This window comes from Ambystoma mexicanum, chromosome 1p (assembly GCF_040938575.1).
Source record: "Ambystoma mexicanum isolate Mex_15411 chromosome 1p, UKY_AmexF1_1, whole genome shotgun sequence".
Taxonomy (NCBI): Eukaryota; Metazoa; Chordata; class Amphibia; order Caudata; family Ambystomatidae; genus Ambystoma; species Ambystoma mexicanum.
The window spans coordinates 375903769-375922899 of record NC_090921.1 but is presented as its reverse complement, the minus strand read 5'-3'; positions in this window follow the sequence as shown (position 1 = coordinate 375922899).

The window sequence follows — 19131 nt, the reverse complement described above, 5'->3', positions numbered from 1 at the left end:
TGCCCTATGAGGCAAAAATGGGAATGGGGAAGGGCCATGGCGGCATGGGGAATTACCGCCCCGCCAACCTTGGAATGGGGTGGTAATTCCCCATTCCGCCATGGCGGACTACGGCATCGACCATGGTGCTAATAGCACCATGGTTTTCCGCCCGAGTCCTAATGAGGGCCTTAGTCCTCCCCACTGAAGTTTCCTTCTATTTGTGTCATAGGGAGGACTTATACAGCACTCAGGTGCCATGTCCATGGTCTCTAGAGTATCCGGCAGCTCTGAAACATACACACTCATTACACGGATGGCGGTGGACCAAGGTGCTATTAGCACCTTGGTCCATGCCAGTAAAATACCGGCACCGCCTTGGTGGAAAGGGGAATTACCGCCCTATTCCAAGGTTGGTGGGGCGGTAATTCCCCCTTCCCCCATTGCCCTTCCCCATTCCCATTTTTTCCCCATAGGGCTCTATGGGAATGGGGAAGGTGCTAATTACGGCACCGCAAATTGCGGTACGGTAATTAGCTCCCGGGTCCCTTTGCGGGTTGGTTTTTAACGCCTGCAAAAAGCAGGCGTTAAATTTCCCAACCCGCAAAAGGACCTCGTAGTAAGGCGGTAAGGATTTACTGGTACCGTAAAATAGTGGTACCGGTAAACCCTTACCGCCATCCATGTAATGAGGCCCATAGTGTGTGGGTTTGGGAAGTGAAGGTAGAGGGAACATTTCAGGATAGCTGTTGTGTTGGTTGATGCATGCAGGGCGATAAACAACTGCATATGTTTGGGGGCACCTGGCCCCAGGGATCAAAGTGTAAAAATAAATATTTGTATTATACTCCCCCGTCCCGCCCTCTTCTTCTCACAAGCCCCCCACCATCAACCCCATACTCATATGCACCACCCCCCAATTCAAACTCCACACCTGGGTCCTGCCTTTACGCAACTCAACCCGACAACCTGTGTTTTACAACCATACTACCAAGACTGAAGAAAGCACAGTGAAAGAACATGCATATAAATGACCACCGTTAGTTTCATTCACTGTCACCCACAGCATGCAGCTTTATGCCTCCCCCTTCCAATCACCCACCATTCTCACCCTTTAAGGTACATGCTCAAGATTACAGCCACACACCCTGCTCCCATCACCAGTACAGAGAGCAGTGCCTGCAGCAATTCCTGCTTAATTGAAGAAGGCAAATGCAAATCTAGCCGAGCGAGGCTTTGGGCCTCATTACAAATCAGGCGGTAAGGGGTTTATGGCAGCGTTAACAGCACCGACCCTTACCGCCTGATTACGAGGTCCCCTAGCGCCATGGTGCTTTTAACACCTGCTTTTAGCAGGTGTTAAAATCCATGGCGCTAAGGGACCATGGAGTTAATTACGCCACCGTAATTTACGGTGGCGTAATTAACGCCTTCCCCACTCCCATTATGCCCTATGGGGCAAAAATGGGAATGGGGAAGGGTAAATGGGGATTGGGGACTTACCGCCCCGCCTAGGTCGGAATGGGGCGGTAAGTCCGCCAACCACCATGGCGTAAACATAGTTTACGCCATGGTGGTAAAGTCACGGCCCAGGCGGTAACTTACCGCCTGGGTCGTAATGAGGCCCTTTGTGGCTGGCTCGGTATTGGGTGTTATGTTCCAAGCAGTCTGAATAAATTAACAAAAGCAATCCAGATTGAGAGATAGCTCAGTAGGCTGTGATAATTGGGTATTACCAGCAGGACATAGGTTCAAATGCCCCAAAACAAAGGGCCTGTCCTTACTGTTCTGGAATAGTGCTCTGGGTGAAATAAAGTAGGGGAAAGATGGCAGATTTCCCTGAAAAGTAGGGAAATTTCATACCCTTCACTTCCTACCCACTTCGACCTTCCCCTGATCCCCAGTAAAGAAAACAGCAAGTGTGGGTTGGACGAATTTTGCCAACACCAAGAATTTTCTTCAAAATAGACATGTTGCATATTAAGTTATGTTTTACAGTTAGCTCTGCTCATTATAAAACATGTGTTTACGTCACCTTATAACTGTGTAGAGTGGCACTTATACTACTCACTAGAAATAAGGTGAATCTGTTAAATGATGTCACAGAGCAAATGCCACCCATTATACCCAATTCCCCCAAGGAGAAATGCCCATCATTACTGAGTGAGTACTAATAAATTGGGTAATAATTATGACACGTGCTATGATAGTCCTTAGAAGTGGGAGAAATAAGGAATGAAGGGGTATACAGAACAACATTTAATCACCATCTTGTAACAGAAGAAAAAGAATATGTCATATCCAGGATTGTTTGGGGAGACAAAGCATCAAACACTAAGCTGGTTGATTGCGGTGTCCCCCAAAGGGCCCTTTGCTCTTTAATCTTTACATGCGCTGCCTTTGCACCATGTTATCTCAGATGGGGATTTTCTTTACCAATTTTGACGATGATACCCAACTGGTGTTTGAACTCAGTGGGGACTACAAATTGGACAATGACAGACTCTCATCCATATACAACCCCATTGAGTGCTGGATGAAAGAGAATTGGATGTGCCTAAACGGCTCCAAAACCGAGCTTATGATATTCGGCTCAACACAGGCTAGAAAGAAGTTGAGTCCATCTTACTCCTCGTTCTCTATCAAAAACATCCAAATTCCTATATCAGTAAAAGTGAAAACCCTAGGAGTGTACCTTCAAGCTTCACTGGGGGCTGAAGCTCACACTGCCTACCTTAAGAAAAACTGTCAATACCACCAAATTCTCCTAAAAAAAATCAGACCATTTCTAGATCAAATAAACAGCACGACCATCGCTAGAGCCACTATACTGTCCAGACTAGATTATGGTAACTCCCTTCTTTTAGGAGCCAACATCTGAAAAGATGCCAAACAATCCAAAACAATGCCATCAGAACGATCACAGGAAGAACCTGGAGAGAACACATCACCAGTGAAAGAAAGGCTCTCCATTGGTTGGCTATGAAGGAGAGAATCTCCTTCAAATCTCTCACCATGGTTCATCGCTGTTTATATGGCAAAGCTCCGATCTGAGCCATCCAGACAGCTTAGATCCTCTAACACAGGTAAATTGCAAACCACCAAAACGCAAAAGAAGCACGGCCTTGGCAAGGCTTTTCCGACCCTGAGTATTGAAAAATGGAATGAACTTCCCATTTCACTGAAACTCGAACCCAACTACCTCCTTTAGAGGAAAAAACTGAAAACACTACTTTTTAAATGAATCCAGGAAACACTCCCTACTGAATTATAATGTAACACTGACCATCACACATTGTGTCCCATTTTAATCTCTGTTGTCTGGTCTTCTTGTAAGCGCTCTGATGCCCGCGGGCTTTCAGCGCTATATAAATAAATAAATAAATAAAATAAATTATGGCAATACAGTTATTGTAAAGTCGATCTGGTACCTCTTACCAGAAAATGGGTAGACCTTAGTGGTAACACCATACATTGCTTTACCAAAATGAATGAATGCAAATCCATAACACATACAAACACCAATTCAATATCCTGTACTTGATTGTTAAACATTAAATAGTAAAAATAAATTATTTAACTATGATCTCATTTATATTGTATTCATGAACACAGGCAAAGATATAATTACAATGCATTTCGGAGAACTCTCCTTTATCAGGGAAAATATCTATAATTGATCATAAAATACTATTTCGGTACTTCTAAAACAAGTCATAACACATACACACATGTATCAAGTACCCCAATACTTACCTGCCTCAGATGTGTCTTCATTATTTTTTATTTATTTTTATTTATTGTGAGTTAGTTTTGGACAATAAACTTTTTTAACATTTCAAAGTCAAGAAAGAATTGGGTCCTTGTTCATTCTTGTCTCAATTAATACTTAATTTCGAAAGAAATTAGTCTGTGTGCTAAGTCCAACACGTCATTACTTGTCAACTTAGAACTTTGTCCATATTGACGAGAATTCTCTAGTCGTGTAGTACTAGAGATTATTCCTGATCGTTCATTAGTTTGTCTAGGAAGTTTTCTTCCTGCACATGTGATTCGCTGATTCCTATTATTGTGCAAAAGCTTCCCACCATTCTTCAATTGTTTTAACTTTAAAATGTGCCATGTAGCCGTGGAAACGTCGTGCTATTTCGTCTACAACAGCTGTGTATTCCAGTAATAAATGCCTTGGTGATTCCATACAATCATGTTTTAAGCAAAATCTACAATTCCCTTCATTTATTCCTCGTTTCCCAGTAATAGGTTTAAATCCATTTTTTGGGTGAACGCTGAGTCTGATTTTCATCATCCTCTCTCGGAGGTGTTTTGAGGGGAATTTCATCAGGTAATTTGGGACAGTGTCCCTTTGTCCCTGTTTGTTTGTCATGTTGATGTGAGACTTGAATGAGAGCTTTGCTTCCCTTGTATGTAGCCAGTCTTGTCTCTTTAATTGTTCCTTCATGCAATCTGGATTTTTGTTAGTTCTTCCATTGTTGAGTCAATCTTGTGCAGCTGCTTGGTCCACTTGTCTTTCCAGATGTTAAGTATGACTGCACTCTTCCCACATTCATGTGTAGCTAGGATTTTATAACGTACCATTGTTTTTTCCAGACTGAGTTTTCTTAAAAGGGCTAGTGATTTCCATTTCATTATTGAATAAAAAGATCGTAGCCCTAGTTCTACTCTTACCGCGTCAATCAGGGTACATCTAGGAAGTTTCAAGATTGGTTTCCAGAAGTGACCTTCCAGTTTTGCCCAAATTCTCCACGAGAGGTTCAACCCTGCCTCTCCTCCATAAGATAAAGTGGGTATCCCTTTTTACAAATAGAACAGTCGTGCTGGAATCAACGAGAATTTCCCAAATCTCCCGTTCAAGATGGTTCCTTGGGAGCATAATATTCTCACTTTGAAAGAAGCTCAGCCTCTCATTTTTTCAGCAATTTATTGGTTGAATCTTACTCCCAGGTATTGTATCCCTGATACTTTCTCTAGTCTCTCTCCGCCAATTTTCCAGCCACATTTTTTGTCAATGAGTTTTCTGGTTCCTCCTATAGACATAATTTTGGATTTGTTCATGTTTATCTCCAAGTTGTTAGAGTTCATAGTTTGCAGTTTTTTAGCAGACGTTGAAGGCCAATTTGGGTTTCATCTATGAGAACAATATCATCTGCATAGCAGATCCTCCTGATCTCGGGACCATTAATTTTCAGGGGAAAATGCCTTGTATCTCTCAAAGCCTCAGGGAGATCTGTAATGTATAGCTTAAAAAGAGTAGACAGCCTTGTTTTACTCCTTTTTAATGGGGAGGTCAACTGATAACATACGGTCATTGTTAATTCTTATTTGTACAGAGGTGTTTTGATGAAGGGCTTATTATTGGCTGTAGAAGTTCTTCCGGACACTTCCACTTCTTTAATTTTTGCCATAGTTTGTGGTGATTTACTCTGTCAAAAGCTTGACTTAAGTCTATGAAGGCTAAATGTAGCCTCCCTTTAGTTCTGATGATATTTAGTTTTAGTATTGACAGAATGAATGAATTTAATCCTGTACTGGTTCCCTTTGTAAATCCTGTTTTACGAGGATCGATGATGTTATGATTATCCGCCCAGTCTGATAGACATCACTGCAGGTCTGATGCAAACAATTTCCCTATAGTGGTAAGCAGGGATATGGGTAGGTAATTTCTTGGATCATCTCGTTTCCTTTTCTTGAAGATTGGGACTGTGATACTTTTGGTCCATTATTCTGGAATTTGTTTACATCAATATTTTTAACTATCATGCTGACCATCTCTGCCCATTTTGCTGGATCTTTTTTAAGGTGTAAATTTGTATTCTGTCCGGACCTGCCGCAGATGAATCTTTCAATATATTGATTGCTTGCTCAAATTACTCCTCATCCATCATTGTTTTCCGGGAATGCTGGTTACAGGTGGAATCATCATCTATGAGGGTCTCTGAATTTCCAAACACTTTTGCGTAGTGCTTTGTCCACTCAAATTCTGATGAGACCATTCTGATGGTTTAGGGTTAGGCTGTTGATTATTTCCCATGTGTCTCTTGTGTTTGCTTGAGCCAAAGCGTGCAGCATCTTTTCCCCTTGATCTTGATCTCTCGATTGTCTAAACCCAATTATCCAATTCTTATAATATTGTTGTCTCTTTTTTATACGACTAAATTGAGTTTCTCCATTAACTGATTTCTTTATTTTCTGAATTGTTTCCTTTTTTCTACCACTTTCGTGCTGTATTGATGTTTTGTATTCAGTAGTGGTAGTTTCAAGCCAGAATTTTTCTTTTCGTAGATTTTTAAGAGGGAGTTGTAAGAGATGTCAAGAATATCAAGAGTTGTTGGAATTTTATATTTGGCTGTTAAAACTGCAATATCACTTTTCCTCAATCTTAAACGATTTTCTCCAAGATTTAGTTCGACAATACAACTTTTGTTGATCTCCTTCTTCTTTGTTTTGGTTAACCAGGTGAGTTTCAAGATGTTATCATCACTGGCTTTTTGTGGTAGCACCTCGAAACTGTTGACCTTGTGCAAGTGATTTTTTAGTATCCATATATAGTCAATTGTAGATCTAGAGACTCTGTTTGTCCAGGTTGATTTGCCCGGCATGTCCCCTTTCACTTTGCCGTTTAGCATGAATAAGTTGTTCTTGTTTGCCATCTGCATCCACTTTGCTGTGTCTGACTCTCCAAGGCTTAGTGGAGCGAGGATCGGGTGTCCCTGATGGTTGGACATTTGATTTTCAAGTCTCCACATATGACTATATTCAGATGAGGAACATTTGTTGATTCAACTTTTATTATTCCTGCCAATTTGCTTAGGAGCTTGACTGTCTTAATTCTCAATGGGTTCCAGCAGATGTTTATCATCAGTGTTCTTTGCTCTGTTTCTGGATACAGTGTGTTAGCATCAATTAATGCCCATTGGATACATTGATTTGGGTTACATTTTCTAAAAAATGGAAGTTCCAAATTTTTGTTTTATCAGCATGAAAAGTCCTGCAAAAGGTCTTCCATGTTTTCTTTGTTTTTCTGGGTTCATATGGATCTCATAGTTTTCACAAGTTGGTATCTCTTGGATCCAGGTTTCTTGTAAGCATATGATTGATGCTTTCTTTAAGTGTGGCTTCCCTTTATTCAACAAATGTTTGAAACCCCGAGTGTTCCAGGAGATTAGACAATCCTGTTTGGGTGCATCAATTTTTTTTTGCTAAGCTTTTTTTTTTAATTGTTAGCGATGTAGCTATCCAAAACCAGTCTTGGATAGCTACAGTCTTCGAAGTTATTTGTTCTTGCCTTTGGAGTTGTCTTATTTGTTCTTTGTTCCTTGTCTAGTGCACAATTGTCAAACGTTACCTTTATGGACCCTGTTCCTTCGGCCTTTCTGTCACTTTCGACATGGCTTAGCTCTTTCTTTTCATCATGTTTTGTCACTGGTTTTATAATTGTTTTTGAGTCAGGTTCCCAAGTGCTTGCCATATGTTAATGTAATTTGTAGCCTAATTTTGACCCTTCTTTCAATATGGTACTTTTTACTTTAAGTGAGTTCAGATGTAAAATCATTCTGTCCACTCTTCTTTCAACCATGTACTGGACGACCGCGATGTCATCCGAAGTAATTCCCTTTAGGGATGGTACACAATGCAAGAGATGGATCATGTTTGTCCGATTCATGTTTTTTCATCATTTTCAGTAAGGATGTTTTCAATCCTTATTTTTGGTTTCTTTTTGGCATTAAACAGTTTAGTTGGCTCGCTAATCTTTCATTGCTTCTAGCATCCAAGTATTACTGGTATGCTTTTTTGGATACCAATTTTTATTAACTAGTGCCACCTTTTTTTGTTTTGTCTCTGCTTTCTTCTCGTAGCTTGCTTCCAATTGACTTTTTTCCTTTTCTGCTCCATTGTAACAAATGTGGTATCCTCCTCAGATTCGGCCTCTTCAATATCTTTGTCTCTGCTCACAATATCTCTGGTTGATTTTGGGGTTTTGTCAAATGTATGTTCCTCGACTGACTCCTGCTCCATGTCTTCTTTGGCATCAGTATCTCAGTTAGAGTCATTTTCTTCAATATAATAGGCCGTATCATCTATTATGTCGTGAGAAGCGTCCACTTCTTCTATTTCCGTGTTATATTCGCTGTCTTCCTCAGATAAGTTTTGCATGATTGCAGCCTGCCTTGTGTTGACAGAGATATTGGGCTTCACTTCGTCCTTTTGTTGGCTTTCTCTTAGAAGAGAAATATTTCACTGTGGCAGTTGAATATTTCTCTAAAAGGCCCTAGATCCGGTTCCTCTTTTTCATGAGCCAGTTTTTATGTTTTTGTTTTTTTTTCTTTCTCTTTGTTGTTCTCCTTTGTAATTTCGTCAGTCAGTTGTCTGTCCACCAAGACCTATGTTTCTTTTTTTATCTTTATTCTGTCCTTGGATAGATGCAAACACGGGGTACAGACAGTGATTCCCAAAGTCACCAGACTTTGTGTGCTGTTTCCTGTTCATGTTCAATTTTGAACATGTTTCCACTTCTCTCAGTGTCACTTTGTGAGGTATATTGTTTTTATATTCCATTTCCACTTCATCTGTTCTGGGTCCCCCTTTTTCTGTGATTACTTGCCTTGTTGGGCAGATTGTTGACCCAATTTTCGTCCACCGTTTCAATCATCAAGTTGATTGCCGTCTCTTTTTCCTGCCAAATTACTGTGTCTCCCTCATCGACTTTTTCTATGTCTTTGTTAATCTTGTGATCATCGATTATTTGAAGTGATTCGTCATTGTTCCCAATGACTGGCAGTTCTTGTTCTAAATTGTTTTCTAGGGCTAAATGATTAAGCCCTCCATTCCAGTTACGGTAGTTTCAGTCCGAGCAATTGAGACCAGTTCTTTTCATCCTCCCTTCTGGTTTGCAGGAATTTTGATGCCCGGTCTGGACAGTCGGTAATTGCTGCAGGTTTTTAGGGGGCTTTACAGGATTCTCAGACACTTGTTTGCTCTGATCTATGCATTTGTTTCATATTTTATGTTTGTCTTGTTTGTGATGAGGACTTTGCATTTCGCATTGGTGGTAATGCTTAGATTCATCACGGCTTTCCTTTGTTTCCTTTGTTGATATGTCCTCTCGGTTGTTTGTTTCTGGGTGTTTTTTTATTGACACAGGGCATGGTTTCATTATCTATTTATACTTCTAGTCCACCAATGTTGTCTATTTCCCATCGTGTGGACGCTTGGCTGTTGCCATGCCCTTGAACGAGAGCAATATTTCCCATACAGCATTCTGTGTTTTCCGAAAGAGTGTTTGTTGTATTCGTTTTCATGGTCAAAAAGTTTCCTGATGTCAAGGAAGTATTTCCTAGTGTATTTTTCCTAACTTGTAGTATTTCACTAGTTACGTGTCGGCGGTCTCAGAGAAATTCAAATGAGTGTCTTGTATGGATCCGCACTCGGGAATTGCTCGTGGACTGGCACATTACGATGTGGATCGAACCGGGAGACAAACTCATTTAGCTTGGTGTCAGTTACATCAAGAGATACGTTATCACACTCAATCATTTCTTCAGTTCTAATGAGCTTGCGGCTAATCTCCTTTGCATGATGTTTAGATTCTGCTGCATTAGTAACAACATTGACATTGGCTTCGGTTATAGCATTCGCAACTCGAATGCGCTCTTGGCTGGATTCCAATTTGGCAGCCGTATCACTTACTGAACACCACCATAAACCCGGCTTACCTTTTTGCTTCCAGGCTGACACTGACACAGTGAGGTAAGACTATTGCACAGTCAGGGGACACAACTTTGCTCTGGTGTTGGGCCGTGTGGAGTAATTGTGTGAGTCACCAGCCTCACCAGCCTCCATAACTCCTCCTGGAATCTGAGTGGGATTTGACTGGACTCTCACCACAGACTCCGCATGGCGCTACGCACCAGGAAAGAGTTCTTGTAGGCAGTCCTTTCTGATTAAAGGCACAGTATTGCTTTTCCAAATCAAAAAGGAAAACACAGGTGGAATTCTCCACTCTGATAACTGGAATTCGACTGCACTCCCACCACGGACTCACTCATGGCGCTACACGCCAGTAAAGAGTACTTGTAGGCAGTTGTTTCTGAATAAAGCCACAGTATTGCTTTTCCAAATCAGGATAAAAAACACAGGTACAACGCTCCACTCTGGTAACTGGGATTCGACTGGACTCTCACCACAGACTAACTCTTGTGTCTTCATTATAAAATCTTTAAACTAAAAGTAAAATAGAAACAAAATGATCACTTTGTGGTTTGAGGTAAAAATGAGCAATGCGGCAAACATTTAAGAATAATCATACCTTCTATTTATACAGGTGCAACGCTCCACTCTGGTAACTGGAATTCGAATGGACTGTCACCACGGACTCACATGCGGAGCTACACGCCAGGAAAGAGTTCTTGTAGGCAGTCCTTTCTGATTAAAGTCACAGTATTGCTTTTCCAAATCAGGATGAAAAACACAGGTACAACGCTCCACTCTGGTAACTGGGATTCGACTGGACTCTCGCCACGGACTCACTCTTGTGTTTTCATTACAAAATCTTTAAACTAAAAGTAAAATAGAAACAAAATGATCACTTTGTGGTTTGAGGTAAAAATGAGCAATGCAAAAAAATATAAGAATAATCATACCTTCTATTCATACCATCAATAGAACAAGCACGCATTCTTAAAAAAATAACAAGCTGCTCATTTTCACGTGTTTTTATAAAAAGAGAAATATGATGCTTTTCCCAAATCTTGAAAAGTAACATATATATAGTTGCTAAAATTATCCCAAGTGTACAAATTCTGAAGAAGTGAAATCTCAAAGGTTACAAAATCCAAAAGATGTAATACAATGATTAAAACTAGCAGATTTCACCTCATCATTGCGAAACAAAACAGAAAGTATGAACAAAGCTAAAGAGAAAAGAAAATAAATGAAAAATAAAAAATGGCTCTAAGAAGTATTTTTTAAAACTATGTAACACAAATTACTAAGATTTAAATGAGCTAATTCTCAATGTACAGAATACTCCTAGAGATAGTGTATGGATGCTAATGTCCTCAATTCGAACCCTGAAGTATCCAAAAGTATCCACACTAAACTCTAAAATCGTAGCAGGTAGGTTGTCGCGATTATTCACCCCCAAGCAAGGTGATGCGCACCCAAAGTGCTTATACAGTTTTAACTTTAGTGAGGCCTCCAACCCGTCTCGCACCACCCCAGCAAATACCCTCTATACCACCAATGTGCCAGGAACCAGGCCAGTGTATAGTAAGAATATATATTTATTTAAGGTTTGACAAAATGGATTAGCAACCAAAACTTCAACCAACAATGCTGTGGTACTGCACCATATCACATCGCCAAATTTACTTTCCGTTATTAAAACAACACAGGTTGAATTTGGAAATATGCAGTCACAAATTACATCAGATTTAATTGAAAATTAACCAATAGAAAACCTTCACAATGCAATGGAAACATCCTTTTAGCTTTGTTTTGAAAACGGCAATGTTTGAGAAAGAAAACGGCAATGTTTGAGAAAGAAGCATAATGGTAAAATCGTTTTGGACTTTCATTTGAATAGCTGGGTTTTGAAAAGGGTCTCAAATGGGGAAATTGTGTTTAGGTTTTTATTTGAAAGGCAAAGTAGGGAAAGGGACCTCAATGGGAAAATCGTTTTTCAACACACATTCCAAGGACATGCAATGCTTGGTAATTCTGGTTTGGGATGCAAAGGAATAAATGGGGAATTTAATTTTGCACCCTCTACATTCACTTGAATAGCAGCGTTTTATGGTTACTTATTTTGGGATTATGGACACCCTCCTTTGGTACAGAAGACAGGGGTTTCAGAAAGGTAGTCACCCAAGTACTTTATTGTCTATACCAGCTCTAACACACTGGGCATGAACTTTGTTAGTTTTTTAATTCTAACAACACACATCCCATGGATTGTCTATATGGCAATTCATTTAACTTCAATTCAATGCGCTAAGTATCTACACACCTTCACCCTTCCTGACAATTTAATGCAAAGGATTAAGGCAGGTGATTCCCAACGCAATTCCATTTAAATGGATAGAGTTATTTTCTATAGTGGAAATCATTTGAATTAGACTTAATACAATGTGCAAAGGGTCTTCCCAGTACCACCCCTCTACCCACTATGTGAGATGGAGATTAAGGCTGGCAGTTTCCCCATCACACGTTTGATGGCATTTAGATTAATCTACTTCCATGGGAGGCCTTAATTATGGGGCATCTGGGGAAACAGCAACAGGGCTCCTCTGAGGACAGCACAGATCTGGCCAAGGGCTTCAGTCAAGGATTTTCTCCTGCACCCAGACTTCCTCTGGCTCCTTGGATGGGGGTCACAGCTAGCTTCTAGATTTCCCTGTCACTGCCTCGAATGCAAGGATTGAGGCCTTTCTGCTAGTTGTTCCTCGCAAGAGTCTGGCAGTACACTACCTCCAGGAATAAAGTGAAAATGCCCTTTTTAGATTCAGAATTGACCTCTTATAGGGCTGATGACACTCCTACATTATCATCATTTCCACAATAAGGATTGGCTAGCACACTCCCTTCACCTCCCGCCAATACTCCGACTGCATGCTGATAGGACCAGGATTTGAGAGGTGTGGGTTAGAGAGGCTGAGGGAGGAGAAAGATTTGTCATCCCAAAATGACAGGTGGGTTTTACCTTTTTGTGTTCTGAAAATCTACTAACATGGCAGCTACCCTTATCTTCCAGATAAGTACATGAATATATATATTTTTGAATTCTTCATTTTATGGCAAGTCAGTCAATATTAATTTTATGTCTGCAGGAGATATCATTTTTCACGCTTTGTGGCTGCGCCATAATAGTTACAACTCTGACACTACATACTTCCAACATTAATTTCACCGTCTATCATTCTATCAATTTTTCGAGTTCCTCAGATGTATGGAAAGGCCAGAATCATAATTTTGATCATAACTTAAATTACATCCATCACACAATTCTTTTTTATTTGGCCCCGACAGGCTTTTTATACCCTTTAATATGAACCCTTTCATAGGAATATGAATAGCTCACCGGGACCTATAATTCTCTTTTAATTAAAGAAAAGGTGGCCAATGTTACTCAATGGGAAGGCATCACATGTGTCCTGCAGTTTCACATTCAGATCAAACCCAAGAAGTTTCATTTTCTCTATTCCCCATGACTGAGAAATCTGGCTTTTCAGACCATGTGATTCTGCCCTCTCCTCCTGAGCTTCAAATGTATTTGCTCAGAGGTATTGCACAATTTATGTGGATTTTTGACCTTAAGGAACATTTCTATTGGTCATGTCATCTGTAAATCCCTGCAGTTCAAATCTCTCTTGCAACATTTTTTATATTTTTAACTGAAGCTCCAAGCCTGTCTTGTTGATAAAACCCAAACCTAAGGTCTGAGGGCTTACAGTTCCAGATACAACAAGTTCAGTTACATGGGGAAAAACAACAGCAGACAATTGTAAAAGAATAGCCTTTTACATTGGCACAATGTGTTTACCATATTGCATTTTTATTTACACTTAGGTCTCATGTTCATAAAAACAATCTTTCTTTTCTAATATATAGGAATAGAGGTATATTCCTTCTTGGTTCCATGCACACAGATAGGCCACAGTTAACGCAGAGAACCAGTGTTCATTTATGCAAAAACAAAATAGGCCTTTCTCTTTACATGCTTTCATTTTATATGATGGAAATTAAATCTCTTTATTACTGATGTATGCAACCTGTCACTTGATTTTATTTCTTAAATGTCAGCCATCGTTCCCTCTTTTTATCTTCCAAATGTCCAGTGTTTAAAAGGTATATTTTTTTCCATGTGCATTGTTGAAGTTTAGAATCAGTCAAAGTGGGCATTTTTCCTTTATATAGGAAGTCAGCATCTGTCCATGCCACATGTCCTTCTGGAATCCATTGGACAATGTTAGTAATATTGCAGTTCTAAGTTGCACTCTTCTTCAGCTGAGTGCCTGTACATTCTAACAAAATGGAGGGAGGCCCATTCTCACTCTAGGCCTCAAGTCGGAAAAGAAGTGCTTTGGACTGGACTGAATATTCCAATGGGTCTTGCACAGCTTTTCTCTCCTCATATGGCCTGGCATGGCCTCTCTATCTTGGACATTCTGGGGCTGTAAAAAAGTACTAAAGGTAATGCATTCAAATAATCTTCCAACTAATGGAATAACAGGATAAATATTGGGGCAATATGGTTAGCATATGTCCATATCCCTACTTATCAATGTTCTTGTTAATATGATGATGAAGTTCTATCCTCAAAAAACAATTAAATGTACATTTGTCATTCATGATATTAGAAGGATCTGAGTCAAATCTGGCTATGCATAAGGGTTCTCTTTATTCAAGCAAAAGAGAAACATTGGTATTCCATGAATGTGTCCATATCATCACTAGTAGATGCCACAAGGTTCTCAGCAGGGAGGAAGAGGACAATTTTTACTTCATGCACTTCGTTCTGAAATCTTCCCCTAGCTCTTATGTGGGAAGAGGGATCCATGAATGTTTCCAGAGAACAAGTGGCACCATGGAAAAAAGGTTTCAATCTAATCATTGCATAATACTAGAACAATACAACTTTTATATCAGAGTTCATATCCCAGAAGAACGTATTGACAAGTACGTGACGGCAGTGAGAACCATAGCAACCAACTGCAATTTTGTAATTTTGGCCTATTCTTAGATGAAGTACTGAGAGATCAGCTAATGGTCCATGCACGGGATGATCAAAGTTGAGAAAGATTGTGGCAAGGATCCGAAGCCACACTCCAAAATGTTTTCAAAAATGTAAAAAGTATTGTATTGTATTGTTTATTTGATAATGCGCACAAAACCCAGGGGTAGCCAGGCGCAGCAGGTACAAGGTTACTTAAGCTTGGGTTACATACAGAGTATAGGCGAGAAACAACATAACAGTACAGTAAGACATATCAATACACGCCGTGTGGAAGAAAAAAAACTAGCATATTGTAGATTTGAGGGAGTGTACAGGTATAGGTATGAGAACAGAATCATTTTGGACAACGGTATCATGGTCATTGGGTGCCTCAAGAGTTAGTTGTCGTTTGTCCAGAGCCAGTTTTTTACCTTGCATCTAAAATTGGAGTAGGGTAAGTTGGCTCTTAGTGCAGTGGGCAGTGCGTTCCAGGCCTGGGCAGCTTTGACAGGGAAGCTTGCTCCGCCCGCTTTGGAGCGTCTGAATCTAGGGGTTTCGAGCAGGTAGTGGTTAGTAGCCCTGGTATGGTGCCTGGATGATTTTCTAGTCAGTCTGGCTGAGATGTAGGGGGGAGCAGTGTTGTTGAGCCCTTTATGGGTAAGCGATAGTGTCTTGAGCAGGACTCTGTCGCTGATTTTGAGCCAGTGGTGGTCTTTCCTAACGTTTGAGATATGTGCTTTGCGGGGTATGTCAAGGGCTGCTCTAAGAGCGTTGTTTTGAAGGATTTGCATTTTATTTATGATGGATTTGCTGGCACCTGCATAGAGGGCATTGCAATAGTCCAGTTTGGACATGACTAACGCACTGGCAAGCATGATGCAGTTGGTTTTAGAGAGGTAAGGTCTACAGGTCCTGATTAGTTTGCAGGTGTACGCTGTAGAGGATGCCAGGGTGTTGACTTGTTTTTTGAGGGATAGAGTGGAATCGAGGTAAAAGCCCAGGGTTTTTACTTCGGTAGCCACCTTGATTGTGTTGCCATCTATGTTAAAATTACGATAGTTGGGGCTCAGTTTTTTTAGGTTGGAGTCGGAACCCAGTATTAGTATCTCAGTTTTGTCGTCATTTAGGCAGAGGCCGTGGGAGGCCATCCATGCCTGAATGAGGAGGTAGATTTTGTTTACTAGAGCTGTATCTTCGACAAAGTTGCCTGATAGAGGTATGAGAATCTGCGTATCGTCCGCATAATTCGTGTAGGTTACCCCTAATTTGTCAAGTTTGTCGAAGAGAGGCTTAGTAATGATATTGTACATAGTCGGGGAGACACATGAGCCTTGTGGGACACCACAAGTGATCTGGATTGGGTCCGCTGCTGCTACAGGGGAGAACACTCTCATCGAACGGTTGGCTAGGAAGGATTGTACCCATGCTATAGCTTCACTTGAGAAGTGAGCGGCAGACGCTAGATGGTTGCATAATACTGCGTGATCCACAAGGTCAAAGGCCGCTGACAGGTCAAGGAGGAGGAGCATAGCTGTATTAGCTTTGTCCTTCAGCTCGTCAATTTGTGTCTTGAGGTCAATGAGGGCTGTTTCGGTACCGTGCAGTGGTCTGAAGCCAGATTGCCGTGTACCTAACAGTTGGTGCGTCTCCAAATGGTTTTGGATTTGGAGGTAGGCTACTCTATCAATGATTTTAAGGAGGAATGGGACCGTAGTAATAGGCCTGTAGTTAGTGGGGATAGCTGGGTCAAGTGTCTGTTTTTTGAGAAGGGGGAGAACCCAGGATCCTTTAAGGTTGGTGGGTACAGTGCTCGTGTTAAAGGAGGCATTGATAAGTTTCGAGATGAAAGGTGCTAGATCTCTGGCTGCATCCTTGATGATTTGCGCAGGGCAACTGTCGCCTTGGCAGTTTGATGGTTTAAGGGACAGAATGACCTTTTCAGTTTCCAATATAGAGATATTGGTGAACCGGAAGGGTTTATCGTTGTTTTGTGAGGGTGTGCTGGGTAACTCCTTCAATGGGGTGGTGTGAGTACCGTGAGGGTGCAAGGAGGCTTTTTTCTCAGCAATTTTAGATTGAAGGGTTGTTATTTTATTTGCAAGAGCATTTTGGATGCTAGTGCACCAGGATTTGTCCTTAGGGACATTGTCTGTGGGGGCAATAGGGTTTTCCAATTCACGAAGAATAGTGAAGAGCTCTTTGGAATTAGAATTGGCTTTACTAATTCTATGATTGAATGAGTCTTTTTTCGTTTGAATAATTTCCTTTTTGTATTTTTTGGCAAAGTTAGCAAGTGTGGTTTTATTGTCGGCAGAGGGAGTATGCCTCCAAATAGCTTGGAGTTTACGTTTTTGGATACGCATTTCTTTGAGATGGGGGGTGAACCAAGAGTTAAGGTGAGTTTCACGTTTACTTTTGTGAAGTTTGGTAGGGGCAATCAAGTCTAACGCTTTGGTCATGGCGTTGTTAAAGGATTCAACTAACTCACTAGGGTTGGAATCGTTAGGACTAGCTATGAGAGTTGGTAGGAGAAGTGGGAGTAGTTTTTCAGCTGTGATTTCTTTTTTACTTCTTGATGGCATGGGGGGTGCTATTTTATTCTTATTGGGTTTGGGAGGTTCGATGTTGGCTGTGAAGTATATAAGATGATGGTCAGTCCATATTTGAGGTAGGATACTGGAGATGGTGATGTTGCAGTTGTGGTTGGCTATCCAGTCTAGCGTGCGGCCTTTTGTATGTGTAGGAGCTAGGACATTTTGGGTAATGTCGTGATTGGCTAGAATAGATTGGATTGCTTGTGCTTGTTTGTCTTCAGCGTCATTAAAGCCTAGGTTAAAGTCGCCTAGTAGAAGGAGCTGAGTGGAGTCTTTAATGCTGTCAATGAGGAGGCTAGATAGGTCTTCCTCAAAATTGCCTAGTGGGCCTGGTGGTCTGTACACAAGAAGTATTGTTAGTGTGCTGTTGTTTGAGATAGGTATTTTGGCTGAAAGAAGTTCGCACGATGTGAGAGCTGGGTGTGAGGTGAGTCTGGCAGCTAGATGTGTTTTGGTTATGATGGCTAGGCCGCCTCCTCTAGTGTTGGGTCGGTCGACTCTAAGGATATTGAAGATATCTGGTATGGCCGTCGAGAGGGCAGGGCCAGCTGCATCATGGAGCCAGGTTTCAGTGACAGCAAGGATATCTAAATTGTCCGAAGACAGTATATCTGCTATTTCGGTGTTGTGTGCTATAATGGACCTAGCATTGATGAGGGCTCCTGATAGTGTTGGATTTATCTTGTTATCTTTGGTAGTTCTGGGATTGGGGTGGTTGGGTCTCCTCTGTTTGTAGTATGGGTAATCAAGTGGTTGAGGACGATTTATCGTCGCAGGGTCTAGGAGGTTAAGATTGATGGTAGTGGAGGTGCGCGTGGGTACTGGTGGGTTGGTTCTCTTATTTTTGATGTCATAAAGTCGTGGGAGCCTAGCTCTAAGTCGCAGGTTTCTCTCTTGCAAGTTGCAAGGTGTAGAGTTGGTAAGGGCCATTATGATGGTGATGGTTAGGAGAGTCCAGGCTATGGTCCCACTTGAGTGTGAGAGGCAGGTAGAGGTGTACATATTGTGAGAGTGACAAGATAATGCTTGTATTTGGTGAGTTCGGAGGGGATAGGGGTGCAAATGTACTATCAGTCTAGGTTGGAAGATCCTGTTAGTATCTGTAAGGCGGATATGCTACAGCAAGGGTTCAGGCTTGGGAAGTCCTAATCGTGGCTAGTAATGCCAGTATAGTGGGGCATGGCACTTAGAAATTGACAAAGGCATGAGGCACAACACAGTTTAAAGTGGGTTAAAATTGACCATGTGACACAGCACAATTTAAGGGTGGTCTGAGAGCGACCATAGGGCACAACACAATTTAAAAGTGGTCTGAAAGCAACCATAAGGCACAATTTAAGAGTGATCTGAAAGCGACCATAGGGCACAACACAATTTAAAAGTGGTCTGAAAGCGACCATAAGGCACAATTTAAGAGTGATCTGAAAGCGACCATAGGGCACAACACAGTTTAAGAGTGGTCTGAAAGCGACCATAGGGCACAACACAATTTAAAAGTGGTCTGAAAGCGACCATAAGGCACAATTTAAGAGTGATCTGAAAGCGACCATAGGGCACAACACAATTTAAAAGTGGTCTGAAAGCGACCATAGGGCACAACACAGTTTAAGAGTGGTCTGAAAGCGACCATAGGGCACAACACAATTTAAAAGTGGTCTGAAAGCGACCATAAGGCACAATTTAAGAGTGATCTGAAAGCGACCATAGGGCACAACACAATTTAAAAGTGGTCTGAAAGCGACCATAAGGCACAATTTAAGAGTGGTCAGAAAGCGACCATAAGGCACAACACAGTTTAGAAATGGCGAGTATACTCAGGCCACACAG